The following is a 25456-nucleotide window of genomic DNA, read 5'->3' on the forward strand; positions in this document are numbered from 1 at the left end:
TCCAGTATCAACTAACAGAGGTGAAGAGTGAAGTTCAGGTTAAAACAAGAGGTTGCTGAGTGAAAAAAAAAGTCTCTTAACCTGTATAATCTGGATCTAGACTGAATCTAGGCCTCAATTATTTGAAAATAATCTTTAATTGTCATCCCTTTTTGTATATGTTGGTAATTGCCTTTAAAATATAATTGTAATTTTAAAGATTTGCAAACTTGTATTTTTCAGCATTGCATTATTTTCCTGAATATCAGTGACTGGTGGATTTCACTGTTGCAGCTACAGTTGTGTATGTGGTGACTGAAGCCTATTGCAGTATCATGAAGCCCTCACAAGAAATGAATATCAGTGTAGTATGGTGTCTGCTTGTCTTGGCCTTTGCAATGTATCCTTTACCTGTTTTTAAAAATCATTCTATCTGTTCCAAATAGCTTTCATCTTTCTTCAATTCATATAAATCTTTGTATTGTTGGTTTTCAGGATAAATAAATATGTATTTACCATTGCCTTTGCCTTAGTCTTTACTAGGAAGACCAGCCTTTGGAAATACCAGGCACAAGAGACCAGAAGGAAAGCCTGGAGCAAGGAAGCTCTACCTTTGGTGGAAAAGGATTAGGTCAGGGAATACTTAAGCAAACTGGACATAGCTAAGTCCATGGACCCTGATGGGATGCATCCATGACTGCTGAGGGAGCTGGTAGTTGTCATTGCTAGGTCACTCTTGATCATCTTTGATCAAACATGGTGGTTGGAAGAACTGACCTAAGACCAAAAGAAAGCAAATGTCACTCCTATCTTTGAGAAGGGCAAGAAGGAGGACCCAGGGAACTATAGGCTACTAAGCCTCACCTCAATCTCTGTGAAAGTGATGGAATAACTAATCCTGGAAACCATTTCTAGGCACATGGAGGACAAGAAAATCACCAGGACTAGTCAGCATGGCTTCACCAAGGACAGTGGATATTGTCTACCTGGACTTCAGGAAGGCTTTCAACCCTGTATCCCATAAGATCCTCATAGAGCACCTATTGCTCTATGGGCAGGATGAGAAAACAGTGAGGTGGACTGAAAACTGGCTGAATGGCTGGGCCCAGAGGATGGTGTTTAATAGCAGTGCAAAGTCTAGCTGGAAGTCAGTGACAGTGTACCCCAGGAGTCAATATTGGACCCAGTCTTGTTCATCTTCATTAATGGCTTGGATGATGGGGCAGAGTGTACCCCCAGCCAGGTTGCTGATGACACCTGTACAGGGTCTGGCTGAGTTCATTTTACTCCTCCCCAAACTGGGAGGAGTGGCTGATACACCAAGGGGTCACGCTGCCATCCAGGAGGACCTCAACAAGCTGCAGAATTGGGCTGACAGGAACCTCATGCAGCTCAACAAGGGGAAGTGACAAGTCCTGCACCTGAGGGGAAATAATCCCATGCACCAGTACACATGCTGGGGGCTGCCCAGCTGGAAAGCAGCTTATCAGAAAAGGACCTGGGGGCCCTGGTAGGCACTAAGTTGAACATAAGCCAGCAATGTGCCCTTGCTGCAAAGAAGGTGAATGGCATCCTGGGCTGCATTAGACAAAGTATTGCCAACATGTCGAGGGAGTTGACCCTTATACATTATTCAGTGCTGGTGAGGCCACATATAGAGTCTTGTGTCCATTTCTAGGCTCCCCAGTTCAAGAGAGGCCTGACCATATTGGAGAAAGTCCAGAGAAGGGCCATGGAGATGATAAAGGGTCTGGAGCATCTCTCATGAGGAAGCACTGAGACAGCTGTGACTGTTTAGCCAAGAGAAGAGAAGGGTTAGGAGGATGGGGGAATCTCATCAGTGTTTACAAATATCTGAAGGGAGCGCTGTCCAGAAAAATTTGATTCGTTACCCAGTGTGCAACAAGACAATAATTGCACACTCAAGAGAGACATTGATTATTTATTTCTGAGTTGTGCAAGCCTGGGTGCTTGGTGAAATTACACAAATCAAGCACACCAATTATCAAAGCTTTTTATTATTAATATATTTTAGCAAACCAAGGAATTAGTGTTCATTGGATACAAGTTACATAGTTCTCTTATTAATCAGTATTGTCTCTTCTAGTGGTTAAGGATTATTTTTCTTCTCATGCTAATTAGTCTGCATGCCCAGTCTTTCTCTTCTTTTGGGTCACTGGTCTGTGAGTTGGTGGTCATGGTGTCCCCCTGCTGGAATTGCCTTTTATCCAGTTGAAGCTGATTTCAGCACAGTTGCTGAGTTGGCTTTATTAGTTTCTTCCTTATCTTGAGAGTTCTGCCAGATGTCCCATATACTCTGCATTTTTTGTGTTCATTATGAGTGGGAATCCTTCTTCCCAAGCTTTGTTAAACATCCCCCTAGGTATGAGATCATTGAAGCATGTCTAGCCCTAAACTTGAACAAGGCAATTCTACTAACAAGTAAATTTTTTTCTAGCATCTGGACATCATTTAGAGCTTGTTAGCTGCTCTCTGTTTCATGAATTAAATCTCCCTTCTTGTTGATTAGGCTTGAAAGTATACAAAGATCAAACATCAAAGAACATCCTTTATTAAGAAAATTTTACATGTTCCACATTTTGCAACAGAAGGGTACAAAGAGAAGGGACACAGATTCTTTTCTGTGGTGCCCAGTGACAGGACAAGAAGCAATGGGCACAAAGTGAAACAAGAGGTTCTGTCTGAACATCAGGAAACACACCTTTACTGTGAGGGTGTCTTGGTTTGGAAAGACAGGAGTCTGCTACGGAAGGCAGGAGCCTCCCCTAAATGGAGAATGTAAGCCCTCCCCACCCCTCCAAATTGCTATAAATTTTAAATTAAGGGGCTCTCAGGCAAAAAAAATATGGGAGCAGGAAATAACAGTTCTTTAATAGGGAAGAAAATAAAAGGATAAAATAAACAATGCAGCACACTAGAACAACACTGACAGAGTCAGAACTCAACCTGACACCCTGTTGGTCAGGGTGTTGGTAGCAGTCCAATTGGAAATGTGGCTGCAGTCCTCCTAAAGTGTCAGGTGCGGTTCTGTTGGAGCAGGGATCCTGTAGAAAAGGGTGTAGTTTTCCTCCAAAGATCCAGTGGAAGAAGAGGTAGCTGCTATTCCTCTGGGAAATCCAGTGGAGAAGCCGTGCAGTTATTCCAGAATCTCCAGATTATATCTGGGTAGCAATGCTTGGCTCCTCCCTCTGGGCAGAGCATCTCACAATGGGATGCTATAGTTCTTATCAGTCATGCAGTGACATTCAGTAGCTTATTATCAGCAGATGTCATCCCCCCCCTCCGAGGGAGGAGTGATTGTGACCACTCAGAGAGAGATAAGGAAAACTGCCCACTTGACAAAAGACAACTACCATACAGATGGTAATAGAATACATCTTGCCTTGCAATCTGGAACAGTGAGTGATGGAGATGAAGTACAGCCTGTCCTTTCTAGAGCCTCTACAGGATGACAGAACTGCTCTATCAAGGCTTGTCTTCTCCCAGTAATGAGCCCAGTTCCCATGAATACTGTGACTCAAGCTGTTGTATCCACTGCATGCACCACTGAAGAGCTTCCACAGCATCTCATGCAGATGCACCTGCAGGGGCTTGGGGACCAAACATCGTCACCCAGAATTTTCAGTGGGGAAGATCTCTCCAAGCTAGGCATCAGAGCAGGCCCAAGACCAGAGACAACACCATAGGATTTAAAAGTTCTAGTAGATAATAGTCAGAGGCTAAGCTCTGCCTGCTCACCAGTTCTATTAGCTCTCCTGATAACACACCAAGGACAGCTATAGACATAATATTTACAAAACATTGTGTCCTTTGTTTGAATAGCTGTGTAACTGACATCTTACTTTTTCCTTGAAGTGAATTAGCATTATCAAGATGTTCTGACATGCTTTCTTTTCTCCAGCATATAATTGGTATATGTATACATGTATGTAGATTTTCACACTATCATAGAATGACTTGGGTTAGAAGGGACCTTAAAGATAATTTCATTCCAACACATGTTTCCCTCCCCCTCCACCATGGGCAGGGGTGCCACCCACTAGATCATGTTGCTCAAGGCCCCATTCAACCTGGCCTTGAAATCTTCCAGGGATGGGACATCCACAACCTCTCTGGGAAACCCATTCCAGTGCCTCATCACCCTCAGAGTAGAGAATTTCTTCCTAACATCTAATTTAAATCTCTCTTATTTTAATTTAAAACCATTACCCCTTGTCCTATCACTATCTACTCATGTAAAAAAGTTTCTCTCACTCTTTTTTAAATGCTCCCTTAAAATACTGAAAGGCTGCAATGAGGTCTCCCCAGAACCTTCTCTTCTTCAGACTGAACAGCCCCAACTGTTTCAGCCTGTCTTCCTAGGAGAGGTGCTCCAGCCCCCAAATCATCTTTGTGGCCCTCTTCTCAACTCGCTCTAACAGGCCCATGCCTTTCTTGTGCTGAGGACCCCAGAGCTGGATGCAGTACTCCAGATGGGGGTACCATGAGGGCAGAGTAGAGGAGCAGAATCCCTTCCCTTGACCTGTTGGCCACTCCCCTTTTGATGCAGCCCAGGATGTGGTTGGCCTTCTGGGCTGCAAGTGCACACTTGTCTCATGCTCAGCTTTTTGTCCACCAGAACCCTCAAGTCCTTCTCTGTAGGGCTGCTCTCAATGACTTCTTCTCCCAGTCTGCACTCATGTCTGGGATTGCCCCAACCCAAGTGCAGCTCCTTGCACTTGGACTTGTTGAACCTGATTAGGTTCTCATGACCCACTTCTCAAGTTTGTCCAGGGCTCCCTGGATAGCATTCTTTCCTTCTGTTACGTCAGCTGCACCTCTTAGCTTTGTGTCATCTGCAAACTTGCTGAGGATGCACTCGATCCCACTGTCTATGTCATTGATAAAGATATTAAAGAGCTCCAGTTCAAGGACGGAGCCCTGAGGGAGACCACTTGTCACTGGCCTCCACCTGGACGTAGAGCCATTGTCTATAACTCTGGCTCTGTCCATCCAGCCAATTCCACAATGTTCATGGAAGCTTTGTAAGGTAAACAGAGAATCTTGGTATGAAGAACAATTCTTTATTCATGCACATGAGGTGTCCCATTCAAATTGGTTCACCCCAAACATAGTTTTATACATAGTTCTTATACCTTTTAAGTATTCAGGTACAACACAATTTGACCAATCCCTACTTAACACGTGTTGTCGTTACAGTGCAAGAGTTCTATTATCATTACATGGCAAAGGTTCCATATTGCTAGAGTTTCGTACCTCCTTGATGTTTCTTGTAGGCATCTCCTCTAGGCACTGACACTTCCTTGTCCTCGCAGTAGCCAACTGACTCCAGTTCCCACAAATCCATTCTTTTATAACACGCTTCTTATTGGCTACAGGTGTGGCTTGTTAACATCAGGCCTGCCCCAATCTTTTGTAATTAGCTCAGCTGCAACTCTTTAGGGGATAAGATTACATTCTATACTACCTTCATTTACCCATACTGTATCCCCCTACAAACACACACATGTTGCTGTTTTTCAGAACAACTATAATTCTATGGCATAATCACCCATCTGCTTCTTTTTTTGATCTAGATGTCCTAATCTTGCTACAGTTAGTTATCTATAATGACAACTAATAGGAGGATTTCACAGAGATGTTTGTTAGAGGGACTAGGATGCTGGCATTATCTTGATAGTCCATGGGAATCCTTTATGCTTCAAGGTGGAGCCTGTCCTCCTTGCAATGAACCGGGGACCTTTAGTCATGCTGACTTAACCATGACTCTGCAGTATAAAATACAAATTATATATATCTAGCTTAAGAAAGTTTATACAATTTCATACTATAAAGACTAATTGGTACAATAGTTAGGGAATGAGATTTTTTTATGGGCTTAGAAGCCCACTGTAGTCCCTCTGCATGGCTTGGCTGGGAGGAGCTGGCTAAATATGAAGGGACAGAAACAATGGAACTAGACAGAAAATAAAAAACTTGAATAGTGAAAATAACAAACGTACAGACACTAGGTTCCAAGGACCCTTTGGACGGGGCCAACTCAGCCAGGCATAGGGGCACAATGTCAAATCAGAAAGGTGAACTCAGGATATGACCTTATAAGAAAAAGGTCTTGACCAATGGTGAAGGAAAACTGGAAACTTGACCAAATATAGCATAGCCCTATTAGCATACTACTAACTCCCATGACTCCACGGTTTCCACTGTGGCCCGGTCAGGTGTTCCCTTCCCCTCAGTGCTCTGCCTGCCACAGTCTGAGGTCAAAACCTTCTGTGAAAGCATCTGAGATAAGGAATCCTAGCAGGATGAGATCTCACATTTTTTTTCCTAACACAAGCTGTTTTGCAATGGTGCTCATTGCTGTTTTGCCCATCTACTTGGCAACTATCTCACTTTGTTCATCTGTGCTAACCTAGTTTATCTGATTGCATTTTTTGGCAGAGAAGGAAAGACAATGTAAATGAAAAGTTGCTGCTTTCAGTTCTAGTGAGGTACTTATCTTTTTTTTTTTTCCTTGCAGCCATCTTTGTTGTTTCAACTCTTTTAAGCATATGATTGCTCATGTGCCCTACTGTGTTCCTGCCTTGTAATGAGCTTCACAGACTCAATTAGGTTGAAAAAGGCCTCTGAGATTGAGTCCAACCTATGACCTAACTACCATGTCAACTAGGCCATTGCACTAAGTGCCACGTCCAGTCTTTCCTTAAACACCTCCAGGTGTTACCAAAAATTTGTTAAAATAAAAAAAAAAAAACCTCTTTAACACCAGTGTAGCATTAAGAAGCAGGCATTCTTTATTTGGCTGGATGCACAGGGGGATAGCTCCTCCCAAAGCTGTGCATACTGGGTACAGGAATGTTTCTGTTTATATACTGTATTTTGCATACATATTCATTGATTGTCCTGGACTAAACATAAATATGATAATCATTTCCCCAAAATCATTAACATATTTCCCCTCCCCTTTATGCATGTGTTCTTCTCTCCTGGGGGGGGGGGTCTCTCTGGTGGTCCCTGGTGGTCATAGACCCCAACATTCCAAGTGACTTGGCTGAGTTGGCAGGACACTGAGGCTGGTGAACTTCCAGTTCTCCTTCTTAGACAATGGGCAGTGTGCAGTTTCCATAGGCCAGTAGTTTTGGAGAACAAGCATTGTGTTAGCTCACCGGGTCTAGGCCATTTATCATCTGGCAACATTGCCCCTCTTTGAGGCTTGTGAAGCTTGTCTTCGTTGCAAGCCTTCATAAGTCTCACTTTGCCTTTTTACTAACATCATAGAAGTTCCTCGTGTTGCATTAGCAATCATGTTTTTTATGCAGCTTAAAGCAACCATCATAATCACAATTATTATTGTGATCACAATTATACTTTGCAAAAGTGAGGCCAACCAACCAGTTAGAGAAAATCCTAATCCTTTAAATAGTTTGTTTAGCCGGTTACTTTCTAATCCTGCCCTTAATTTTCTGCTGGATGCAGGAACTGATTTTATCCTCTCTATTTGATCATCCAATTTAGCAGGCACATTTGGAATGTGGACACAACAAGTACTGTTGTTTAAATTCAAGTATCCACATACTCCATGTAACAGCAATAAGTCTGAGGCCAATCTGTTTTGGAAGATTATTTTAGTTGTGGCTTGCAATTGTTCATTTATTTCAGTGAACCCCAATTGAGTTGCATTTGCTAAAGTTTCCATTTGCAGAGTCAAATTGTGTATGGTTAATCTGTTTCTGAAGGTAGATATTTGGGAAGTGAAGATGGATTCTAAAATCCATCCCACTATGATTCCTGTACTGGGATGTTTCCAAGTCTCATCGCATTTAACTTTTTCCGACAGTTGGGCTTCCAATGGTGACTCTTTTCACAAGGGACATGATGTTAATACTCCCAGTGTCGATTGCACTCTTGATCCTCCCAAAGGCAAATGTGTGGTCCGAATCCCATTACTTCCCACCCATACTGTGGGCCCTAATGATTTTACTTTGTCCTGCTGATAGTCTATCTCTCTCCAAGTCTCACTATTTGTTAGGTGAGACGAGGCATCATTAAGAAGGGTGTGACAGTGTTCACAGGGGTTCTTGGATGAGGCAAGAGACGAGAATTCTGATTCCATGTTCAGAAGGCTTGATTTATTATTTTATGATATATATATATTACATTATAACTATACTAAAAGAATAGAAGGAAAGGTTTCCTCAGCAAGCTAGCTAAGAATAGAATAGAAAAGAATGATAACAAAGGCAGCTGGCTCGGACAGAGAGTGAGTCCAAGCTATCTGGTCTGTGGTTGGCCATTAATTGTAAACATTCAAGATGGCCCAATCACAGACACACCTGATGCATTCCACAGCAGCAGATAACCACTGTTTACATTTTGTTTCTGAGGCCTCAGCTTCTCAGAAGAGAGAAAATCCTAGGAAAAGATTTTCACAAAAAGATGTCTGCAACAGAAGGGTAGAATAATTTCTACAAACACATCCTAACCTTAGAGCTCGAGCCACAGTCATGAGTAGCTGTATCTTCTTACAAGTGTATACTTGAGTGCAATTCCACTTTTATGTTTGAATCCTTTTGCCTTGACCTTGTTAAATCAGAATATTTTATACCAATCTGTAAGGGGTCTTCTGGGAGGCCTGGATTCCCTTCCCAATCCAGACACCACTGAACCGGCTGGATATATTCCCATTGCCCTGTTTGAGGGCTGTTCTGTATTTTGGGTATTTGACATCCCCAAAGGGTATTGGTGCAGTCGGTCGGCTGACAAATATTTCCTGAGGTTATTTCCAGATCTGGTTTTGAGATATTACAATTTTTAACAGTATCATCATTGCGTGTCCGTTGTAAGGAATATTCTCCTTCCATCCCTGTCCAATTGGCATGGGTGCTATTTCTTTCCCACATGTTCCCAAATTTTTGTCAAATTGCTGACTAAAGCTCCCCACTGAACTGGATTTTCTTCGGAGGTTGGTGTTGGCAAACAAGCTGCTATAGAGGTTACATTCTGTAATCTGCCAAAATCTTGCACTAGCATGAAGATCACTTTTCCCTTCTCAGAGATTATCATCATAGTTTCTATTATTATTATTATTATAAATATGCAATTATTTATTGTCTTCATTTAGATCCAAAAAATAATATCCCCCTAGAAAATCATGTCATATACCTAAAGCAATAGGATTTATATACAAAAAAAATCTCCACGATGTTAATTAATCTTGTTTCTTCTGTGTTTAATGCGTGGTTGCTTGTTTTACCCGTGTGTGATGGACCCAGGGTTTGATTCCTTTCACCTTAAGTGCAGTGTAGCTTACCAGGAGGATGTGAAAAGGTCCTTTCCACTTTTCTTTCAAGGGTTCAGAGTTCCATGTCTTTACATATACAAAGTCTCCAGGTTGGTATTAGTGAACAGGTGCATCCAAAGCAATAAGCAGGGTTATAAACTGGCAGAGTCCAGTAAGGGTTTTTCCTAAAGAAATTAGGTATAGATTTGAATCTGTTTCTCCCTTTGAATGTATTTCTCTGGGAATGGATGGTTTTTGATACAGCCATCCATACAGCATGGGGACTTTGGTTTTTGGACCTTGGCTGAATTCTGACTCGCAAAAGAACCAGAGGGAGGGCCTGTGGCCATTTTAAGGAAGTTTCTTGACACATTCTGCTAATTTGTCATTTTAAAATCTGATTTATCCTTTCCACTTACTCACTTGATCGTGGTCACCAAGGTGTGTGTAAGTCCCATTTTATGCCTAGAGTTTTGCTCAGCTGTTGTACCATATCTGCTATAAAATGTGGGCCTCTATCTGAGGACATCCCAAGTTGTCGGGTCCGGCTGTCTGTCTCTGCCCCGACACGGGTAGGGTGGTTCTTGGGTGGCACGTGTTTCAAAGGACGAGACTGGACTCTTCAGCTTTTCGGTCTTCAGATTGTTTATTGTTTCTTATCTACAAAATTTTCTGTCTGCCCGACAGAGGTCTGATCTGCAAGGCAGCCAAGGGCACTCTTGACCACCCACGGGGCGGTCAAGTCTTTTTATACTAAAATCTACGTACATGATATTTACTTTTATTTTCCAATACTTTTCACTCATGTTCGCAAGTGCACCTTCACCATAAACCAATCCCCAAGTGCCAACATTACCACAGGAGATGGAAGACAAGAAGAAGAAAGAAGAAGGACGAGACACGCCCTGATCCCTCCATCTTGTCTCCATAACCCCCCTGTACCAAAAACCTTAAAGTTTATATTTCACCCTATAAATGTACCCCAAATCTCGGTATGATTTCTTTAAGCATGATTTTTACCATTTCTCTAGCTTTACTGGTGTGACAGGGAAAGGCTTCTGACCATTGGGAAAAAGTGTCTACCAATACCAAAAGATACCTATACCAGTATTGTCTGGGTAATTCAGAGAAATCTATTTGCCAATAATCTCCAGGTGAATTTCCCTGTTTAATTGTTCCAGGAGGTGGCCTCGTCCTATATATGGGATTGTTTTTTAAACAAATTGGACATTTCACTAGGATTGATTTTGCTATTTCAATCATCCCTACCCTGATTACAGAGTTTTGGAGACTAGATATCATGGACTCAATTCCCCAATGGGTTTTGTTGTGTTCTTTTTTCATTATTTTCCTCATTACAGAAGTGGAACTATAACCTGTTGGCTGTCTGTTACCCACCATCCTTCCTGATTCTTAGTGGCTTTTAATGTGTTTGCTAAGCACTGATCTTGTCATAATTAGGCTTCAATTCAGATATGTCAATTTGTCTTTGTGGTACTAACGCTAGGATGCCTTTTTCAGCTACTCAAGCCGCTTTATCTGCTAATTGGTTTCCCACTATAACATTAGTTTGCCCAGGTTGATGTGCTTTGCAATGCATCGCTGCCACCTTCTTTGTATTGCAGCCGGAATAGCTGCTAATAAAGTCCAGGGTAAGGAAGCAAAAAGGGCCTTTGCATAATATCCACAGATGTTTAATTCAGCCGCATGGTAAGATGTTCAGGGTTCCAGGGCATCAGGGGAGTCCAGATTTTTCTGTCCCCAGAGGTCGGGGCTCCACAGTGGTCTCAGAGCAGTTCCAAGATGAGGGCCAGTCGGGGAATAGGGAGGGAGTGGCTCAGGGACATAGGAACAAGGGGAGGAGCCAATGGGGTCCCAAAAGCCCCTGAGGGAAGCCTCCTGTGCCTTTGGTTTTTGAATTTCTTCCAAAAGTTGTAATATTTCTTCTTTGTGTTTAATAGCTGATCCTTGAGCTGATAGGAGTCCCCTTTCCTTACATATAGCTTCGTGGGCATGAAATACACCAAATGCATACCTAGAATCAGTCCAAATATTCACCCTTTTCCCCACTGCCAAATTCAATGCCTGTTTTAATGCTATTATTTCTGTCTTTTGTGCTGACGTCTTAACTGGTAAAGATGGAGCTTCCAGTACTTCACTAGTAGTTACCACTGCATATCCTGCCATCTGTTTTCCATCCTTCATGAAACTGCTGCCATCTGTGAATAATTCTAACTCAGGATTCTCTACTGGATCATCTCACAAATCACTTCTGCTGGAATATATCTGATCAATAGTTTGGAGACAATCATGTGCCGAGGCTCCCTTATCCACTGCCTTTGGATCAAGGAACACAGCTTGATTCGTGGCTGCTGTCATCTTCAATTCCACATCAACCTCTTCCAAAAGCACAACTTGGTATTTGAGCATCCTGCTGGGGGATAGCCATTGTTCCCCATTTTGCTCTAATATGGATATCACCATGGGAGGGACCAAACCAGTTATATGCTGTCCATTAATGAACTTCCTGGCTTCTTGGATCAGTAGAACAGTTGCAGCAACTGCTCACAAGCATCCCAGGCGTCCTTTGCTCACATTGTCCAGCTGTTTGGAGAAATAGCCCACAGGTCTCCTTTAGGTTCCCAGCTTCTATGTCAGGACCCCCGGGCTAAATGTTGCCTCTCATGTACAAACAGTTCAAAGGGCTTGGTAAAGTCAGGAAGCCCTAATGCAGGTGTGTCGCAGACATCTTTTTATGAAAATCCTTTCCTTAGGATTTTTTCCTCCTGAGAAGCTGACAGGCCTCAGGAACAAAATGTAAACATTGATTATCTGCTGCTGTGGAATGCAACAGGTGCATCTGTGATTGGCCCATCTTGGATGTTTATGATTAATGGCCAATCACAGTCCAGCTAGCTTGGCTCTCTGTCTGAGCCACAGACCTTTGTTATTCATTCCTTTCTATTCTTAGCTTAGCTAGCCTTCTGAGGAGAACCTTTTCTTCTATTCTTTTAGTAGAGTTTTAATGTAATATATATATCATAAAATAATAAATCAAGCCTTCTGAAATATGGAGTCAGATCTTCGTCTCTTCCCTCATCCTAAGACCCCTGTGACCACCGTCACACAGGTGCTGTGATTAATGCCTTTTTCAGTTCTCAGAAGCCAGTTCAGCACTCAGGAGTTCACACCAATTGTCCTTCCTTTGTTTCTTCTAACGTTTCATAGACAGGCTTCACTAAAAGTCCATAGTTTGATATCCACAACTGGCACCACCTAACCACTTCCAGAAAGCCTCATAATTCTCAGATTTTCCATGGTTCTGGAGTTTGGCGGATTGCTTCCTTTCTGTCAAAGCCAAGAATTCTCTGCCTTTAAATGATCTTGAAGCCCAAATAAATCACAGCTGCCTTTCCTATTTGAGCTTTTCTTTTAGTTACTCTGTAACCATTCTGTCCCAGTAAGTTCAACAGATTTATGGTCATTTGTAGGCATTGGTTTTGGGTCCCCACTGCCAGCAGAATGTCATCCATATACTGCAAAACTGCTCCTTTGGTGTTATTTTTCTTCCATTGTTCTAATTCTTTTCCTAGTTGATTTCCAAATATTGTTGGACTATTTTTAAATTCCTGCAGCTGGATGGTCCAGGTTAACTGAACTTTGCATCCAGAGGTGTGACTTTCTGTCCTGGTTTAGGGCAAATGTGGGAGAAAACCTCCAAAGGGGGCCCCTCCAGAAAGCAAACCCACATGGCCCCTCCCTCCAACCGGTTCGGGAAGGATTCCTCAGAGACAAGTGGAAAGAACCTGTTTATTTAACAGGCAAAGCACCCCCCAGCACACAAAATGAACAATACTGGATGACAACACTCTTTCACTGCTCTGAAAAAGATGACAAATTCAGAAAGTCTCTCCTGGGAGTGGTCGCTCTGTTATCTGTCCCTCTGGCGCTGGGAATAGCTGCTGTAGGCCACAAGGTGCAAACTCATGGTGTTTCCCAGGTCCCAGTCTGGAGCAGGCTCGAGTGGTTCCAAGAAAGGGAAAGGAAAAACAGTCCGGGGAAAATTTGGACTGCCTAGCTAAACTAACTAACAAGCAGAAGCAAAAGCAAGAGCAAAGCAGGAGCAAGAGCAAAGCAAAAGCAAGAGCCAAAAGCAAAAGCAGCACTATGTACTGCCCCCATCTCTCTGTCCCGCCAACCATTGGGGGAGTGAACAGGCTGATAACAAAACAAAACAAAACTTCGCTCTTCAGAGCCAGTCTTGAAGGCACAGAACATAATATCCAGCATAAACAGAACACACGACTGGGGATACAAGCATCACCCTAGGACACTTTCCCATTCAAAATCAAATTATTGCTTGACTATTTTCCTCCAAGGGCATGCAGAAAAAGGCATCCTTAAGACCAATCACTGTAAAACATTTATAGTCCAGTTTTAGTGCTGTCAAAAGTGTGTAGGGATTAGCTACTACTGGATTATAATCTGGTGCTATTTTATTAATGGCCCTTAAATCTTGCACTAACCTATATTCCCCATTTTGCTTTTTAATTGGTAATAATGGTGTGTCACACTCCTTCAATAACCCATAGTCTAAAAATTTTTCTATGAGCTTTTCCAGCCCCTTCCTTGTTTTCCAATTAATAGGATATTAGTTTTGCCTTACCAGTTTAGCTTCAGGTTTTAGAATAATCTTCACTGGTTTGGCCGCTTTTGATCGTCCAGGCATTTCAGGTGCCCATACCAATGGGGTAACAGTGTTCTCTACCTCCTCTGGGATTTCTTCCAATTCATTTGAGTCCTTGTCATGGTTTTGTAGCATAAAAATCTTTGCCTCGATGGCTTTCAATTCTGGTATTTGCATTTGTATTTCCCTATCCTGAAAAATTATTTGAGCATGCAGTTTTCCCAATAAATCTCTCCCCAGGAAGGGGACTGGGAATTTGGGCATATAAAGAAACTGGTGAGTAATCCAATTCTTTCCTAATTTAAATTTCATGGGTTGTAAAAAGGACCGATTTTCACTTTTTGGTATAGCTACCAAACGTAGAGACGAAGTCCTTTGGTCCAGTCCAGTTGAGGATCCGCCTGTTACGTCGGGGAGATCTCGAAATCTCTAGCTAACTCAGAGGTTTTTATTATGATAACTCTATTGGAAATTGTGAGGGTGGGGAAACAGATACAATAAGGAATAGATGTAACAGGTAGTCCATGTTCGCAGCAGTAAACAAGAGCCATTGTCTTCTTGGTCCAGTGGTCACAACCTGAAGGCAAACATCTTGGTTTAGTTAGATTGCCTCCCCCACACACCTCCCCTGGGTTAGGGGTTTCAGTCCCAGTCCTTGGAAGGAGGAGAGGGGCCTTTTCACATAGGGGTTTCATGTCTCAGTCCTTGATGGAGAGGCTTCTTCCATCTCAGTTTGTCTGTCACAGTAGTTGCAAATGAGTGAGAGGGGTCTTCTGCAGGGGACCACCCAGAACTCAGGAGAAGTCCAGCCAGGCCAAGAGGTAGGATAGCTTCCAAGGCTATTGTTGCAAAAAGGGCACAGTGCCCCCTTCTTCTTCTCATTGGGCTCAGTGTAGGATATAGTAAATGCACCTGTGAAAACAGTAACTTAGCAATGCTCTCAGGTCTCAGGGCCTCGTTGGCATGTGACTTTCTGCTATGGAGCCAGGAATTTTAGACGAGGGGGGTCTTTACTTCAGTGGTCCCCCAAATGACGATTCTGAGACATATGAGGGAAAATTCAGACAGACTCTCACAGCATTCTCGCTTCCAATGCCCATTTTCTTTGCAGATTGCATAATGGTGTTGCCCTAACTGTTGTTGGGGAAATGGTGAAAGCCTCCTGCCTCCCCTTCCCCTTGTTCCTCCCCCCTGACCTCCCCTATTGGCTGGTCCCTTAGTACCCTCCACAGGTTCCCTAGCCACCCCCAAAGTCACAAGCAGTTTGTCATGTCGCTTGTTTTCACTTCTAGCCTGCCATAGTTCCTTTTCCCTATCCTTGTTTTGATATGCTTTCCACGCTTCATCTAACAACTTTCCTAAGTCACGTGATGTCGCAGACATCTTTTCACTAAAAATCCTTACTTTAGGATTTTTCTTTCTGAGAAGCTAAGAGGCCTCAGAGACAGAATGTAAACAATGGTTATCTGCTGCTGTGGAATGCAACAGGTCCACCTGTGATTGGCCCATCTTGGATGTTAATAATTAATGGCCAATCAAGACGGAGCTATCTCGGACAGAGTCCGAGAGAGCTGCCTTTTGCTATCATTCTTTTCTTTTCTTTTCTTTTCTTTTCTTTTCTTTTCTTTTCTTTTCTTTTCTTTTCTTTTCTATTCTATTCTATTCTATTCTATTCTTTTCTATTCTTAGCTAGCTTGCTGAGGAAACCTTTCCCTTCTTTTTCTTTTTAGTATAGTTATAATGCAATATATATATCATAAAATAATAAATCAAGCCTTCTGAACATGGAGTCAACATTCTCGTCTCTTGCCTCATCCAAGAACCCCTGTGAACACAGTAACTGTTGGCGACCCCGAGTGACTGAAGAGGAAAATCATCACTTGGTGAGACACCAGAGGAGCATTTCTACATTTGGGTAAACCCCCGGGAATGTGGCGTTGATGGTTGAGATGAGGGATTACATTTTGTTCGTCACGAAAAAGAGACCAGTGTGTTACAAGAGTTGTCTGCTGACTATTTCTGTACTACTTCATGAGATATGAGCTACAAGGATACCAGGGAAGGGGTTGCAGGAGCCCACACATAGTCCCACCCAGCAAATGGTACAAACAGATAACTCACAGAAATAACGACCAGGGAAAGGCTGGGGAAAGGGCAGGGGCAGATTAACACCCAGCAGGGAAACCTTTCCCGCTGACAAATGGTACAAACAGATAACTCACAGAGATAACGACCAGGGAAAAGCTGGGGAAGGGGCAGGGGCAGATAAACAGTCTGCAAGGCAGGATATTTGCTTGCTTAAGCTTGATAGGGCACAGTTTGCAAGGCAGGACATTTGCTTGCTTAAGCTTGATAGGGCACATATTGCGTTAATCATAAGATTTTGGTAATTTTCCACGGAGAAGTCACCAAATAAAGACATAGGGTGAAGAAGACGCAGCTGAGGAAGACTCCGCAGCCTTTTATCACCGACCACCAGGAGACAGAAGGATGACCCTCTAGCAACAACCAGCGCAGGCGCAGAGAACTCCGAGATAACATGGACTCCTGAAGGATGGAGAGGATAAAAGGACTGAATCAGAAACTAGTTGGCGCGGCAGTAGGTGGAGCGGAGACTCCCCTGTCGCCCAGCGCTGAGCCTTTGCTTACGTAGTATAACTGCTTCAATAATTAATAAATTCTTTGATTGGAAATTACTCGTTTTGAGTCAATTTTATAACAATTTGGTGCCGTGACTCGGATGAGAGTTTGGATCGGGTAGGATCTACCCAGAGTGGGGGGCGCCTCATCCAGTGCTTTCCGGGTGGCCCCTCTGGGAGAACCTCCGCCACTCTCACCGACGACCCTAAAATATATACTAGTAAGCAAACAGGACAAATTATACCAGTGAACCCCTTAATAATCTGTGCACGGAGTCCGGACGAAGACGCAGGACGCGTAAGTATAAAAGGGAATCCGTTCGGGCGGGGTTGGGATCCCGGAGTGTGGCGGTGGACAAGTGTGAATGAGAGGAGGGCCGGCAGCCGGACTCTCCAAGTGAGTGTGGACCCTTGAGTAGTGCGGTTCCCGTAGACCCGCGAGGGCTCGGGCCACGAAAAAGGGGAAGTGAAAGGAATTTGAGAGTGAAAGAAGGCACTCCGGACGAATGGGGCTGGGGAAAAGCAAGACCCCAACCCAAGTCAAACTCCCCCCCATTCCAAGGGACAGTCCCCTAGGATTTATGCTTAGTAATTGGAAGCATTACCCGGGGACCGAGACTAAGGATAGGGCCAGAATGATACATTATTGTATGGAAGTATGGGGTGGGAAAGAGATTTCCAAAAAAGTTTTTTGGCCCGTGTTTGGATCATCTGAAGACTGGGTTCGACAGGACTTGAACCTATGGGTAAATTCTAAAGAGCCCTTCTTGCAAGAGGAGAGTGATTATGCCAAAATATGGGTAGCAAGACCCGAAGTGTATGTTTTCCAATTAAGAGAAGGGAAAGGGGATCCGGACAAAAAGGGGAAGAGGGACAATCATTTGGGCGACTTAATTATAGCACCGCCCCCATATGTCCCACCGCTAGCACCCAATGCCCCACCACCTCCACAACCACCTGCACCGAACAATGATGAAGAGGGTAACCAAGGGGAGGTTAACCAAACCGGTTACCAAGGCCCGATTACAAGGAGCCGCAGTAGGGTTGAGACGGGGCTATTCCCTCTACGGGAGATGGGTGGACCACAGGCGGGTATAGGATTTATTACTGTCCCCTTGAGTTCGGCAGATGTACGAGACTTTAAGAAGGACATGGGACATTTATTAGAGGACCCTTTTGGGGTAGCCGAGAGGGTCGACCAGTTCTTAGGACCAAACATCTATACCTGGGAAGAAATGCAGTCCATTTTGGGCATTCTGTTCTCTACTGAAGAACGGAATATGATAAGAAGGAAAGGAATGTGTATTTGGGACACGCAGCATGTCCAAGGCCCGGCTGCGGACACTAAATGGCCCCTACAGAACCCCCATTGGGACCACCAAAATGCGGCACATAGAACACATATGCAGGATTTAAGGACCATAATTATTCAGGGGATTAGGGACTCAGTCCCGAGGGGGCAAAATATAGATCGGGCATTCAATGATAAGCAAAAGAAGGACGAGTCGCCTACGGAATGGCTCGAGAGATTACGGTGGAACTTACGATTGTACTCCGGAATGGACCCTGATAGCCAAACTTTACAGTCAATGCTGAAAGTCCATTTCGTTTTAAAATCGTGGGACGACATAAAGAAGAAAATCCAGAAGTTAGAGGACTGGCAGGACAGGGGGCTGGATGAACTGCTTAGGGAGGCACAGAAAGTATATGTCCGTAGGGACGACGAAAGAGACCGCAGACAAGTAAGGTTGATGGTCGCAGCAACAGATGGGGGAGGTACCAAAGAGAAGGGCGAAAGGGAGGTTCGAATGAACAAAAAGAGAAAAGTATAGGGGAGTCAGAAGGGGTGAAGGTGTGTTTTTATTGCGGAAAAAAAGGGCATTTTAAGTGAGAATGTAGAGTCCGAATCAGAGACGAGAAGCAGTTCCAAATGGACTAGGGGGGTCAGGGGCTCTATTTGGTGGGGACCCGGAAAAATCATAAAGAGCCCTTGATAAAACTTAAAGTGGGTCCCCACAACCAAGAAATGGAATTCTTGGTAGATACGGGGGCAGAAAGATCCACGGTACAGAACCTACCAAAAGGATGTACCATCTCTAAAGAAACTGCCACTGTCATAGGGGCGAAAGGGGAACCTTTTGAAGTACAAATCATAAAAAATGTGACTATAGAATCAGGATCCAAAATAGGGATGGGAAATCTATTATTGGTACCCAAGTCAGATTATAATCTGCTCGGGCGAGACATGATTATAGAATTAGGGATTAGTATAGGTGTAGATAATAAGGAATTAAAAATTAAATTATGCCCTTTAAGGGTAGAAGATGAAAAGCAAATTAACCCCGAAGTCTGGTACACGCCTGAGAGCGTGGGACAGCTAAAAATCACTCCATTTTCGGTAACTATCAAAAATCCGGATGCCCCCGTCCGAATTAAGCAATACCCATTATCCCCAGAAGGGAGACGAGGATTAAAACCAGAAATAGAAAGGTTGTTGAATAATGGATTGTTAGAACCCTGTATGTCTCCCTTCAATACTCCCATCCTACCAGTTAAAAAGCCAAACGGCACCTATCGATTGGTGCATGATTTAAGGGAAATAAACAAGCGAACTGTAGCCCGGTTCCCGGTGGTGGCAAATCCTTATACCCTCTTGACTAAACTGGGGCCTGAGAATTTATGGTACAGTGTTATAGATCTCAAAGATGCCTTTTGGGCATGCCCTTTGGCTAAAGAAAGCCGGGATTATTTTGCATTTGAATGGGAAGACCCCGATACGGGAAGGAGACAACAATTAAGATGGATGGTACTCCCTCAGGGATTCACTGAGTCCCCTAATCTCTTCGGGCAGGCTTTAGAGCAAATTTTACAGGATTACCAAGTGGGGCCAGGGGTTACATTAATCCAATACGTAGATGATCTACTCCTGGCGGGGCAGCAGGAAGAGAATGTACGGAAAGAAAGTATTAAGTTATTGAACTTTTTAGGATTAAAGGGATTGAAAGTCTCCAAGGCAAAACTACAATTTGTTGAAGAAGAAGTAAAATACCTAGGCCATTATCTAAAGAAAGGAGAGAAGAGAATAGACCCCGAACGAATACAGGTGATTTTAGCATTACCAATTCCAAGAAATAAGAGACAAATCAGGCAAATACTTGGACTAACTGGTTATTGTCGTCAATGGATTGAAAACTACAGTAGTAAGGCGACTTTCTTGTATCAGAAACTTACTCAAGAGGGACTCCTAAAATGGGATCAGGAGGACACCGAAAGGCTGCAAGAGCTTAAAGAAAGCCTAATCCATGCCCCGGTATTAAGTTTACCTAATACTAATAGACCCTTCTTTTTGTTCATAAACGTAGACAAGGGGGTCGCATATGGGGTCCTTACTCAAGAATGGGCAGAGAAAAGGAAACCGGTGGCTTATCTATCAAAGATCTTGGACCCAGTAAGCAGAGGATGGCCTACGTGCTTACAAGCAATTGTAGGATGTGCTCTTTTGGTAGAAGAAGCCCGGAAAATTACATTTAATAGCAGCCTGAAAGTGCTGTCCCCCCATAACATACGGGGAGTCTTACAGCAAAAGGCTGAAAAATAATTGAGGCTCCAAATTTAACTCTAGAAACTACTAATATCCAAAATCCAGCTTCCTTCTTATATGGAGGACCAGAAGAAGCACTAACACATGATTGTATAGTGACTATAGAAGAACAGACAAAAATCAGACCAGATTTGGAAGAAGAAGAATTGGAAAAAGGAGAAAGACTGTTTGTGGATGGATCCTCCAGAGTAGTTGAGGGAAGGAGAAAATCAGGATATGCTATCATAAGGGGACCCAACCTGGAAGTGATAGAATCGGGACCCCTTAGTGGATCCTGGTCCGCCCAAGCATGTGAACTATATGCTGTACTACGAGCCCTGGAATGGTTAACAGGAAAAGATGGGACTATTTTTACGGACTCAAAATATAGCTATGGGGTAGTCCATACATTTGGCAAAATATGGGAGGAAAGAGGACTAATAAATTCACAAGGGAAAGATTTAGTTCACCGTAAATTAATATTGGATGTGCTCAGTGCCCTACGAAAACCCCGAAAAATAGCTATAGTTCACCTGAAAGGTCACCAAAAAGGACTGGATTTGAGAAGTAGGGGAAATAATGCAGCTGACCAGGAGGCTAAACGGGCTGCCCTGAGACTCCTCACTTTGCAGGAAAACATAGAACACTCCCAAACGCCAGAACCTGACCCCGACATCAAGTTTAATAAAGAGGAAGAGAATAAAATACAAAAACTAGGAGCTAAAAGGGATGCACAAGGAGCATGGAAATTAGCAGATGGCAGAGAAATAATACCCAGAGCATTGGCACATAGATTACTGACTAAGATACATCAAAAAACACATTGGGGATCACAGGGACTGGTAGATTATTTTGCTGCAAAGTATGTGAGTGTGGGAATCTGGGACATTGCCAAACAAGTAACCAGAGGATGCCTAATTTGCTTACAAGTAAATAGAAAAAATTTGAGAAAATTACCGGAGGGAGGCCGACCGCTAGCGAAAAGGCCTTTCTCCCACATTCAGATAGATTTCACCGAGCTCCCCAAAGTAGGGAGAACCAAATATTTATTGGTCTTGGTGGACCACCTAACACATTTTGTGGAAGCCTTCCCAACCGTAAGAGAAACAGCCAAAGTAGTTACAAAAATATTGATGGAAGAGATAATCCCGAGATATGGGGTCCCAGAAGTCATTGACTCAGATAGAGGGCCGCATTTTATTTCCCAAGTTACCCAAAACTTAGCAACAGCTCTGGGCATACGGTGGGAACAACATGCCCCCTGGCATCCCCAGAGCTCTGGACGAGTTGAACGAATGAATGGGGAAATAAAAAAGCAATTGGCCAAACTGGTAGCAGAAACCAATTTGACCTGGGTTAAATGTATTCCTCTAGCGTTGCTAAATATAAGAACAAGACCTAGAGCTGATTTAGGGGTATCACCCTTTGAAATGATGTATGGGATGCCGTATAACCTAGAAAATCCTAACGAACATCCTGTCATTAATGACACATGTACACAAAAATATTTGGTGGAATTGACAAAGTACAGAAAGGCATTATGGGAAAAAGGTATGTTAGCACAACGGCCTCCTTTAGATTTTATCTTACACCAGGTACAGCCAGGAGATTGGGTGCTCGTGAAAAGCTGGAAAGAAAACCCCTTGACTCCAAGGTGGGAAGGACCGTTCCAAGTACTCCTCAGCACAGAAGCAGCCATATGAACCGCTGAAAAAGGATGGACTCATGCTAGTCGCATAAAAGGACCGGTAAAACCCCCTCACAGCTGGGAGGTTTGCAGTCTCCCGGGAGAAACCAAATTAAAGCTGAAACGAACTGATAAATGATTTGGATAGTAATCTGGGTTGGAGATAACCATTATTTCCAAACCCAGCTAATAGGGAATCGGGAGGCTCTTGGATATTGCAAACTCTTAGAGGACGAGTTAAGAAAGCCCTACTTTAAGTCCCCGAGATTAGAACATAAAGGGCACCCATGGAAGGGGGAAAAAGCACAAAACAAAGATATAAGGTTAAAGTGTAACTGGTTAGATTGTGACTGTCACCCCCTTGTATGCTTTTCCTGTAAATTGTGTCACGAACCTTGGTGGTCTCATTGTCGGAGTGGTAGAACACCTAGGGGAATTTGCACGCCGTGCTATGAGAAAGAGAGGAGACTAACTTCTATCATTCTTAGTAGCAGAGTTGCTACGGGGGAGGTAAAGCTTGGATCTGACGAGTGGTGGGAAACCTTTTCCAAAGGGGTAAATCCTGATCGGTTCTGCTACCACCCTAACGAACCGATCCCCTTTCTCCTGGACATCCTGGAAGTGGTGTGTCAGAAGAAAGCCCCCAATTTGTGGCGTGACCTCTCATTAATAAAAGCTAATAACTGGGCCGCCAGTGCTAAAAAGTGGAAACGGGAGGTTTATCCGGCTCCTGAAGAATACCCCTGCTGCCGAGAAGATGGTAAACCCCGAGGCTCGCAGCAACTGAGTCGTCGGGTGAGGCAGAGAGGTAATAACCAGTGGAGTCCGTCGGAAGCCTCGACCCCCATATGGGATGTCCAGGAAATGTTGGCCGTCCTGCCCCAGGATTGGTAACCCACCACTGGGGAAACCAAAGGTAAAATTTAACCTGAGCTCCGACAATGACAGCCCCAAATTACAAGCCTTAATTCTTTTCTGGTGCATTGTAACAAGTTCAGGGGCAGAAGGGTATTCACATCAACCCTTCAAATGGTCACTGATTAGATGGGAAGACCAGTATGTTATCCAGACCAAAATCACGTCTGGCGCACCCAGCTTTTTATGTACTTTGTGTGATTTAATACCTGTAAATCCATGTTTAAATCAGTTTGGATATTATTTTTGTCCAAGCTCAAACCCAGGAAAAGGGTATTGTAACTATCCAGGACACTTTTACTGTGCTTATTGGGACTGTGTATCAGTAAGCTCCTTTGGGGGGAACGAGGACGGGTTTATCAGAACTGGATGGGGTCCATACGGGTGTACACAGCCCACTTCCACATATACCCAGAAAGAAGGAGGGTTAGATGGAACATGCAATATGATTTACATTAATGTGACAAAACCACATGACCAAGTCTGGTTATTAGGGAAAATGTGGGGAGCCCGATTATGGGAACCAGGGACAGACAGAGGGGGGCACTTTATAATCCAAAAGACAACCGTGCCACACGACCCCGAACCAATTGGACCAAACCAGGCGATAGCTGGAGAACTAACGCTAGGAGAAAATAATGGAAATGAATCAGAAACAGCCCCAGCCACTAGTCTTCCAGAAATGTATAAGCAAAACTTTACTAATTCGACCCGAAGACCTGAAAACCCGGGAGAAGGGGACTTGTGGAAAATATTACAGGCCACTTTCCTAGTCCTGAATGAGACCCATCCAAATCTAACTGAGGAATGTTGGCTGTGTTACACCGTAAACCCCCCGTTCTATGAAGCCATAGGGGTAACAGCAAAAAGCAGACGAGTAAATGGGACCAACCCAGCTAGGTGCCTATGGAAAAAAGAAGGAGAAGAATCGAGAGGGATAACCTTGGCAAGGGTAACGGGGAGAGGAAGATGTATAGGACGAGTACCAGTGGAAAAACGACATCTATGTCAGGTTATGGGGAATTTGAGTGACCCTAAGAAACCTGCCAGCTGGATACTGCCAGCAGCAAATACTAAATGGGTCTGTAACACTCTCGGAGTCACCCCATGTATAAATATAGACCAATTTAATGAATCCAGTGACTTTTGTATTCAAGTATTGATAGTACCCAGAGTCCTTTACCACCCCGTAGAGTACGTTTATGAACAATATCAAAATATAGGACCCCACATAGTGAAACGGGAAATATTCACAACCTTCACTGTGGCAATGTGTGGTAGGCCAGGGACAGGCGTTCGGAAGATTTCGGGCTGTAACGGAAAGTTACAGGAATCCTTCTACCCCCCTCCCCATAGATAAGGATCACCCTTGGAATGTAGCCAGACGTGTAGCCCCCCTAACCTATGCATGCCAGTAACTTTCCACTCCACACTAACCCTAGAAAGTATAGCCAAACCCCTGTCTGATGTAGAGAGACCCCTTAGTCCATAAATACCCTTGAAACCCCTCAATAAAGGCCTTTAAACATCCACCACATTGGTGTCAGCGTCCGTTATTGGCCACAAGGGATCCCACGAAGGAGATCGAAGTGCTGGACTCTGAAACCAGGTCATCGTGGCCTTCACAAGAAGGCAACATAGTGGTGCCGAAACCCGGGACGATGCGAGTCCGGGCGACGGGAATACTCCTGGCCAGGGGACAGCACTCAATGCCAGAACGGCTATAGCGAAGAAGGGGGACGCCCCAGGACCCGCGATTCGTATGGAAGCAATAGCGAAGGTTGTAAGTTTGATACATATGCAATGGGGAATCAAATGTGAGCTCAGGAATTTTAATCTAGCTTTAACGAGACTCCTAGAGATTGGGGTCATTTCTCGACCCATAGATATATTGCACTCTGAGGTGTGGCAGAAATGTACTGTCGCGCTAGCAGAGGACACAAAAGCCACAGGCAGCAGCAAAAGCCTGAAAGCGTGGGGGAAGGCAGAAGCTGCCCTACGCAAAGCATTAGAAGAACAGGAGACGTGGAATGCTGCGCGCTCCTGTTTGTTAATCACGCCACAGCTGGGGGAGGGGGCGATAACGCGAAACCCCCCTGGTGGCGACCCGATTGAGAGCGGGGAGACGGGGGGGCCGGGCGCATCCCATCCCTCCTCCAGCCCAAAGCCCCCGGAGCCCTCGGAGCCCCCGGGGGACCCCCTGACCCCTTCGGGGGACCCACCGGGGCCCAGACCACCTCCGGAGCCCCCCGGGGTGCCCGCGGACCCCTCGCCCAACCCTTCCCCGCCGATAGCCGACTTAGCGCAAGAAGCGGAGGGACTCGCACGGTCCTTTTGGGAGGGGTTGGCGGCAGAAGCCCGAAATATCGAGAGGGCTGGCGCGCGGGTGAGCGGCGGAGGGGATCCGCCGCCTTTCCCGTTTGAATATGGCGCGGGTGGCCGGGAAGAGGGGTGGAGCCCGCCGGCCCGTGGCGGGAAGAACCCAGACCCGCGGCCAGCCGCGAACACGCATGCGCGGGAAACCAGCGCTGAGCCCATGCCCGGCCGAGAACCGCGGATCCCAGCAGACGCGCATGCGTGGGGGTGCGACGGAGGGCGGGCACTCACTCGGGAGCCGCGCCCACTGATGCCACCATATATGGGAGAGATCCCTCCCTGCGGGAGGCAG

At 44.5% G+C, this 25456-nt stretch overlaps 1 pseudogene; it reads left to right on the forward strand.

Annotated features, from left to right (window-relative positions):
* Positions 1-25456, forward strand: part of LOC129133616 (transmembrane protein 161B-like) — a 172349-nt pseudogene that overhangs the window by 110034 nt on the left and 36859 nt on the right.

Source organism: Agelaius phoeniceus, chromosome W (assembly GCF_051311805.1).
Source record: "Agelaius phoeniceus isolate bAgePho1 chromosome W, bAgePho1.hap1, whole genome shotgun sequence".
Taxonomy (NCBI): Eukaryota; Metazoa; Chordata; class Aves; order Passeriformes; family Icteridae; genus Agelaius; species Agelaius phoeniceus.